Consider the following 10689-nt stretch of genomic DNA (forward strand, 5'->3'; position numbering starts at 1 on the left):
GGTTAGAGAAAAAAGTAAATCTTTTCAATCTGATTTACATATTGAAAAAAAATCAAAATTTTAAGCTATCTGTATATATTTGTATATTTAATTGTTGATTATATTTAAAAAGATATACTATTTTTTATGATTTACATCAAAGTTCAACGGGCATCTTGATCGTTTTCATCCTCGTCCAAAGTTTGAGGTTTGATAATTTAAAGGTGGGGGATTTAACACCCATTTTCTAACCCCAAATATATAATATAAACATTCACGGAGTAATAAGCATATAACAAAAAGGTAAAACATGTCGTTTCCAAAACATTTGAAAAGAAAAACAAAACATTCAAGCATTACACATGATCATGTTTATAACACATTTGAAATCTTCATGTTTTAATAATATGCAAACGGAACGGAATAATAATTACAATCAAACAATTTTAATGAATATATCTCATACTATATTCATCTACCAATTCAAAATAACATAATCAAACTATGTTATGTGAAATCCAATAACTAGGCAACATAGTATTCAACAAGCATATCCAAATTAATATGTCAAAAATACGAAAAAGATAATGATATCCAAACATTAAAAACATGAGTTCAAATAAACCTCCAAGTGTTACATGACCAGAGCATTTGACTCACTACCTAATCAAGACGATAAACCAAAAGCTCCTCGACTAAATTCTCGGACAAGCTCATTACTCGTCGGAACTTGCACGATGTCACAATGAACATCATTCAATCAGAAGGATGAGAATTCACATCATAATGAATACATACAATATGTACAATGAATATAGCGTACAATAACATTATCATATCCTCACACTTCATAATTTGAATAAGTTCCACAATTATTACACAAAACACAATTTTCAATTATCACAAAACAATTCACATCGATTCAAATAATCACATAACACATAATGCGACTCGAATGAAATTAATGTGATTCAATGCATGTGGTACCATGTGAGTATAAAGCTCACCGCTCCCGATTATAAATCAGAGCCACGCTTCCTATCCGAACAAGACTAAAACCCTCAAAATATAAACCTTTAGTTCACCGCTTCCGAACCACCAAGGAAGAAAGCCACACCTATGTTTCCACACAATAATCAAAGCTACATGTGAACCCGAAGTTTCACCGCTTATGTTTCAAAGCCACCATGTGAATCCGGAGTTTCACCGCTTATATTTCAAAGCCACCATGTATGCATGTGCAAAAAGACTCACAATATATGCAATTTAGATTATCACACAACCTTAATTATCCAAGGATATCACAATAATTAGCACAATTAGAATTATCCACCAAAACGTTGCACAACATGCATACATCATCGTTAAAGCATTCATATAGCATATATCAATCACAATGACATAATGCATACAAGACAATCAATGTCATTCTCAACAATCACCAAAAATAGCATATACATTTTGATAAATTTAAGCATCATGTGTACATACAATTACCAAAACATATGCAATTAAGATTTATCCATATAATCTTAACATTCGAGCATATTGTAACACCCCAAATTCTACCCAAAAATATCATGCGAGAAATCAGAGTATTTTAAAAACTATCAACAAGCATTTGGGATATCACATTTACTTCCTATAAACAACTCATAAACAGATACATAGCACTTTAATCTCAGAGAAGCACAAAACAACTTATAACAGCTCTTAGACAAACCAACTTCATTTTAATATGCAGCGGAATCATAACATTCGAATTTATAAACAAATCATCTTATTTAATCGGAAACAACTTCAAACATCATAGTACTTCTCATTATCCAATTTGGAACTCAACAACTAAAACATGAACAACATAGAAACAACAATATAGACAACCCCCGAGTGCTACGTATCTGAGCGACACACCAACCAGACACGATGAATCTACAAACTTCCACAGTTATACTTAAGTACCTGCCCATTTCCCATGGTAGGGGAAACATCAGCAGAAGGGGTGAGATATCAAACATTATAAAGGAAAGTATGATAATACATATAGCAAAGATAAAATCATACACAATTCACCACTTCTCAATATAAGCAATTTGCATCACAACAATAATGTTAACTATCAACTATAACAATGTATTCAAGTTTACAAGTATGTCATTCAAGCACATAATAACATATACTTCATAATCACAACGTAAATTAATACAACTATCAACAATGGCAAAACATGGTTCATATATTCCACATATATACATATATCATTAATACATATATATATATATATATATATATATATATATATATATATATATATATATATATATATATATATATATATATATATATATATATATATATATATATATATATATATATATATATATATATATATATATATATATATATATTTGCATTCGCATCATATACGTTTCATTTACATATATCACCAAAATCATGTATCAAACATCACCAAATTTAATTATCACATCTCATGCACACATAACAATCACCTAATCACATAATTACATATATTCAAACATCACATAACTCCAATGTAACTCAATGCAAGACATGTGACTCTATGCATGTGGTACCCAATATGGACCCAAAGTTCCACCGCTTCCGATTCATATAGAATCTAGCCACGCTTCAGATCCGGACAAGACCAAAGCCACCAAATGTAAACATATAGTTTACCGCTTTCCGATTCACTCTAGAATCCAAGCCACGCTTGTGTTTCAAAGCAATTCCACCTATGTTTCAAGGCACACTATGATATGAATGTATGTACAATCTCACAAATATATGCAATTAAGATCATCTCTACCATCTTAACTTTCCACATATCACAATAATTCAACTCTATGAATTATCCACCAATTGTACACAACATTCACAACACACACACATCATTCACATATGAGAGGCCAATTAATCAATTACGATTCACACAATCCAATTAACACTAGTAATCATACTATCTCATGTTAATTCTCATTTTTGTCAATTATACATGAACACACATTTTCAACATCAAGCAATTAGTCATTAGAATTAATGCTAACCAACTAACCATAAAGAATCAATATCAAAACAACATCATTGGCATGACAATATATATTTCTCAACATACATATTCAAGCCAAAACACAATTACAAACAATTTCTCAAAATACCGTAATTTACCGATAAACCGAATAATTGGTCCAAGTCCAAGTATATTCCAATCACATAGACTTATTGGAATCAATTCAACTAATAATTTAACTATCCAATTAATAATTAAACTATATTAATTTCAATTCAACTATTATATTTCTATTCCATTATTTTCCAATTCTATAACAAAACCCATTATTTCACTATCAATGGTTTACTCACAACAAACATAACAATCTAATACACATAGATTATCAATTGCACACAACTTATCACATTTATATCATTACATTCCAACAAATCATCAAATACCCAAAATTGCAACATAGAAGAACATGGATATCAAAGTATAGAATTAAACCCACTATAACATACTATCATACAACCCTTTAGCATGAAAGAACCCCACCCTTACCTTGGCAAATATGAACTCTTTCACCATAGCTCTAAGCTTTTCTCCAAAATAAATCCTTCAAACATAATTTGGAGACACACCTAAAAACCAGTTCGGAAATCAGCTTATCAGACGAACTTAAAATCCTCAAAATCAAAATCGCTCCGGTCAGAACTTACCTCTATGAGTCAGGAACGTTGTGTCAAAACCACGCGACGATCCAACGGTTGGATTGAGAGATACATCCGTTTTGCTAAGGTGACTCAATGCTGAAACTTGCTGCGAAAATGAGGTTTCTTCTAGCTTTTCTCTTCCACCATTGTTCTCTTCCCTTTTGCCTCTTTTCTCTTCTTCCTATTTTTTCCCCCAAATGAAAATAGTAACCTCTAAAACCCTAACCTTCTCTTACTATCTCACTTATGTCAATTGGGCTTAACCCACCAATCCATCCATTATGTTTCTATCACTTAGGCCCATTTAGTTATATTTCTCTAATAACTCAATTGAATCAAATACAAACACTCACATAATTAAATACTTAAATAATTATTATATCACATAATAACTAAATAAATAAGTAATTATTAAAAACACCAAATAATATAATTACTAATATAATTAATAAAAATATTAATAAAAATCGGGATGTTACAACTCTCCCCCACTTAGAATATTTTCGTCCTCGAAAATACAATCGACACAACCATTTCATCACCAAAACTACACTTACTCTCTCCAGACTCACACGAACACAAAGGCATTCCACACCTTCGACCATACAAAGCTTCAAAATACAAGCTCTCAAAAGATCCTTAAGCTACTGAATCGTCTTCTCCGTTTGACCATCAGCTTGCGGATGATAAACAGAACTCAAACACAACTTAATAATCAAAGTACTCTATAAAAATTTCCAAAATCTAGAAGCAAACTTCGGATCTCTATCAGAAACAACACTCGACGGAATACCATGCCAACTCACATTCTTTTCAAAATACAACTTTGCAAGTCTCTCCATCGGATAATTCCTGCTTATCGGAATAGAGTGAGCAAAATTCGTCAATTCATCTACAATGACCCAAATTTCCTCACAATTAATCGATGTCCTCGAAAAACCCAAAACAAAATTCATAGAAATGCTATCCCACTTCCACTTAAGAATGGACAACGATTGCATCAAACCAGACGGTTTCTGATGTTCAATCTTTGACTTCTGACAAGTCAAACACGAATGCACAAATTCCGCAATATCCTTCTTCATATCGCGCCACCAAAATAACTTTCTCAAGTCTTGATACATCTTAGTAGCACCAGGATAATTACTCAACCACTTTGATGCCCTTCATCCCAAAAATTCTCTTTTTCAAATCCGAAATATCAGGAATACAAATTCATTTACTTAACCACATAATAATTAGATCATATAGTGATAATCAATTCATTTTCATCACAAAGAGCATTTTGTTAGCTTCCTAACACTTCGAACGACACACAAAACAGACTTACAGATCAAAAGTTATGACATTTGGAAGTTTTAGAAAATTCAGCCCAACTCAGTGGGAACTGGTTTCCCAATTTGGGAACCCGTGTTCCCTATCTAAAAATCCCTTTTTTTACGTTCCAGAGAGTTTGGGAACCCAGGTTTCCCTGAACCAGAACCCAAAAATCCCTATTTTCACTTTTTGCGATCTCCCTCATCAAAAACCCAAAACCCCAACTTTCACAACCAACTAAGAGCATTTATTTGGTGAAATTATACACTTGTGATAACAATCAAATCAACACAACTCTCATCCTCCATTTCACATAACAACATCATACTTTTCATCATTTCGGGCAAAATCTCATGAAATCAAATAATGGAAACTCAAAACCTACAATCATGCAATTAAGAGTTTCTAATCATAGTTCTATCATAGTGTATCAACATAGCAACATAGAACATGATTCTTTCACACAAATTTCATGGATTCAGACATAAACCCTAACATAGAAAGTTATGAAATAGAGAGATATGAATACATATCATACTACTACACATTGCATAAATATATATTCAAGATAATGAGATTTCTCCCGCTTACCTAGAATCAAAGTGTAACACCCTTCTAAACCCCGCGGAAATTAATAAAATAACTCAGAGTAAAACATGAAAACAAGGGTGCCACAATTCAATTTAAAACAAATCTCATAAATCAATTGTCATGCTTCACTTAGGGGAAAATCATCCATTTAACAAAATCATGTTTCTATACAGCGGAACATTAATCAACAGATAAGCATAACATCATCTATGCAATATCTCACAAAATTACTCTAATAACAACAAAATAGAGTATCATCATAAACTCTAAACTAGCGTTCCCCCAGTGTTACAATATCAGAGCATGACACCGACGCTATACCAAATAAACTGACTCATGAGCTAATCCTCACCGAGCCAAAAGCCGCTACTCGCCAATCTGAAATCATCAAAGTAAGGGTGAGTCTCATTCACAATTAACAAATGTTATCGAATCATAAACAATAACACGTCATAGTTTACCAAGAGACAACACCACAATTCATCCAAACAAATCATAACCATTATACAATCATCCCATATTATAACATTGGACAATCTTCCATTCATGTTATAATAACACAAGTAGCCTAATGCAAATGCAACTATATGCATGTGGTACCAAAATTTGGGATAACCCAACTCACCGATCCACCATCGTCAAGGATACGGCAACACCCACTCACTAATTCCACACAATGGGAATTAGCTACCACTGATCCACCATCGTCAAGGATCAGCCACATAATGATTATGAATGCATGTATCAACCATAACATGCTTATCACCCACATAAATCAACCAAATGTCATAATCATCAACCACCAAAATAATCAATAGCCATACACAGTTGTGCTATTTCTCAACCATAATAAAATACATATTTTACATCAACAATATATGTATAACAAACACCAATTACACCCACAACATCATAACAGGTAAATTATTCATTATACAGTGCAACAACGATAACACCCCTCACAATCGTGTACCAAGTACAACAAAGCAACTCATCAACGACAGAGTATTTACCTCATCATTCCTCAAAACACATGATAACCATATTTACCATGAACAACACCCATTTGCACAATTAACAGAAGCAACCACATTATCACAACATACATCATTGCACATATTCAATTATGCACACACAACCATTGCACGTCATCAGCTATGCAAAACCAGAATAAACCACATTTGAAGAAAATGATACTTTTTAAAATAAAATTAAGTTGTTATTGTTTTACTCAGTTCATGTGGTAGAGCATTCAATTTAAGGAACAACGTCCAAAACGGCGTCTAAAACGGACTTACGGTTTGAAAGTTACACATCATTACATTTTTCAAAGAAAACAATTATCACTACAGCACGCGGCGCCATCCACAGTCCGCGGCGCGTAACGAATAGAAAACACGCCTTCGCGGCGCAAACACAGGTTCGCGGCGCGGAACGAGAGAAAGTTACGCCTTCGCGGCGCGCACCCACCTTCGCGGCGCGAACTGGCAAAAACCAGAGATCTCACATCGATTGACAGCATTACGGGATTCATCCCAAAATCCCCAAAACCCAAATCAAGTTATATCATGAACCTCAAATACCACCGTATCAGCCACATACATGTTATAACACAAATATAACACACAAAGAGGATCATTCAATCATCATAACAGCCATATAATCATACAATTCATCACGTCAAACAATTCCCATCAAGATCATCCCAAAACCCCAACCTAACATATAACAAATTGACACAAACAATGCATCTAAATCAGTCCCATCATCTATAATACGATAAAAGATATTAACCGGAAGAGTCCCCCCTTACCTTAGCCAAAAATCTGGACTTTTCCCCTTCTTCTTCATCAAACCCGTAAGCCCTTTTTCCCTCAAATTCAGCAAGAATCTCCCATCTTCAAACTCGCTTATATCCCTCATCGAGAACCTCCCTGACACGAATTAATATATCAAATCGAAGGAAATTTCGTGTAGAATCCGAATCTTCAAGAATTACCTGATTTGGAGTTACGAGCCGAGAGTTATGACCCATTTTGTGAAGGCTGCACCATGAATACGAAAATGGCTTTTGTATATGAGTTCTCTCCTTCTTCCTCTTAGGTTTTCCTCTTTTCTTTTCCAATTTTCTTCTTTTTCTTATTTTATCAAAACATAACATAATTTAGTAATGGGCTTCTTCACACTAACACCCCCACATTACTAACTCCACCAATGGCCCAACACTACATTTTATTATTTCTTCCCACATAATTCCAATAAAATGCTAATTCAAATTAATTAATTTAAAACTTAATTAAATTAATTAAATAATAAATTTTGGGATGTTACAACTCTCCCCCACTAAAAGAGTTTTCGTCCTCGAAAACATACCTCAAGTAACCAGCTCGTATAAGAGTCCTCCACCTGACTCTCCAGCTCCCTATCAACATTACTATCGATCAATCCTCAAAATCCATCTGACATAACCAACAGAAAACATGTTTCATACATTCAAATCCCAGTTCTTGCGTCGCATTTGACTATCCAAAAGTATACCACTCGCTTTATCTCCAAAAAGGTTAACAACAACAGAACATTGAGGTACAATCTATACAATACGCTCAACAAACGAGTAATACAATTACACAATTTATAGTATGATCACACTTGATCAACAATACAGTAATGCATTCCATCTACCAAACATACCAACCTTAGACATACCCCTCCATCTGAGCGATAAAATGATACTTACACTTTTCACCAACCGCTTCCTTCAAGAAAACTCAATACTCATATTCCTATACCATTGAATTCCAATTATCTGACTCCTCTTAAATCACACCAGTAATTATCCAACACGTTACATTCCACTTTTTCCGCACTACTCTGACTACTCATCACAATCATCTATACCAAATAGATTTCTGAGTTTTACCCGATTCCGACTCTCTTTACTCATTCGTTTCAAGAATCATTCTTCATCATTCATGGTACTAATCTACCATTTAGCAATCCTTACTCGCATCCAACGAAAACCAATTCCCGATTCACTTCCTCTATGTAAACATCCTAACCATCAGAACAAGTACACACTCATCAGCCTCAGTATACCATCGCTTACAAAAAAAGCTCAACTAAGTCACGCTCTCTACTAAGAATCAAATCAACTCCGTCCTTCATAGAGTGTAATTCCTCATTATATCTGGAATCCACAATACCACCTTAACAACGAAACAAAATTATTATAGCATCATATAGTATCAACTCGTCGTTTTAATTTCGCCGAATATATACTCGTTAACTACGTACAACCGTAATAACATATTCATCATCTCGGTAATTATCCAAAAGAGTTATAATTCTTCGACACGACACCCTTACCTCCACTGGATTCTAAATCCAACATATAGATCAATACATATTCTCTATGTAGGCTTCCGACATATTAATTCCTTACTTCCCGCGAGTAGTACTCATAACATACTCCACATCACACTTTCGCTGCGCGACTCTGATTGCCCGTCTTAAGTCATCATCCACCATGTTGCACTCTTCCATATTCACTTCTTCATAAGTTCACACAACATAGTGAGTGATTATTCTCACGGCTTAGTATTCATCACATCTTAAACCATTAAGGTAACAAAACAAGCTTATCTCTTCTATATGATTCCATCTACTACCAACAAGAGATTTAGGGTGATCAAGTCCTAAATTTGTCAATATTAGTCGAAAATCATATTTAAGCATAAACCGTCGTTACTACATAATAGTGTCCCTTTCCGAGTTTGCACCCAAACTCATTAACATCGTCATAGTTCAATAATCCACTACGGTGTCCTTCTTCTAGAATATTCTTCCGAAGCTCAAAACATCAGTTACAAAAATCCAATCACTCAACCTCATTATAATATTCCCGTCGATTCTGAATTCACCGCCTTTACCTTGGTAATTCAAAGTCAACCTATCGATCAACTCAACATCATCTTTCTAATCTTCTCTAATCTCGTTAAGAATACCACTAGTCATCTTCTAGCATACTCAATCTAACACTATTAGGATCACCTTCACATACCAACTCAAGTCTCTAAATTGTCCAATTAAATCCAACTCATTCATCCTTAGCACCGACATTTTAAAGACTTCTTACGCAACACAATAGCACAACATTCATAACTTGTGGTTTTAATCCAAATTCTATTACATCCTTCACGTCCAAATATCATCCCACTCGGAATCTCAACAAAGTCTTCCTCACGTCAACAAATGTTAGAAATTCCCTACAATTCTTCTTTTATACTTATCGTTACTTTGCCATCACAAATACGATTCCCAGGGTTCTAAAGTTTACTTCACCTTTACTACTAATATACTCATTCACTAAAAATCCATCGGTATTCAAATCATCTTTGTTACCGAATATCTCATCGACTTATTCATCAACATTATGTCCTACTCAACTTCGTTTCAAATAATCGGTAGTAGACATTCTTATTCAACAAGTTTCACGCTTCCATAACTGACTTCAGAACCTCTCCTCATAGAATCAATCTATTGTACTTATAACTCTCCCATAATGTAGAACATAATCTCTCCTCTTCATAGGTTCAAATGGCACGTTAATCCGACACTCGGAACTCAAGATATGAATTTTCCAATCATTGCCCGAAAAATGCAACACCGACATCATGCAGCGACACTCTATACGATATATCCAAAACTTCTCAATTGGTAAATTCAATTCTTAAAATTACTCCTCAACAAACCTGCTAATTATTCCTTCGATCCATTCAACACTGACACTAACATCCCGTGCAGTACCAATAAACAAGTCTAGTTATAAGAACAAGAGTAACCGCAACTTCGCCTCCTTCCAACGTCATCCTGTCACAATTAATTATGTTACAGCTGCTGCAACCATTTTTATAACAAAGTTCATCTCGTTAGCTTTCCGACGCTTCAAACGGAACTCAAATCGGATGTCCAGAACTCCAGTTATGAATTTTCGAAGTTCCGCAACTATTCAGCAATTTTCCTGTGTTTTGCTTACGAAAATCTCACTCCAAAACTCATTCTCTTCAACTCTATCAC

The sequence above is a fragment of the Vicia villosa genome, unplaced genomic scaffold (assembly GCF_029867415.1).
Source record: "Vicia villosa cultivar HV-30 ecotype Madison, WI unplaced genomic scaffold, Vvil1.0 ctg.000774F_1_1, whole genome shotgun sequence".
Lineage (NCBI taxonomy): Eukaryota > Viridiplantae > Streptophyta > Magnoliopsida > Fabales > Fabaceae > Vicia > Vicia villosa.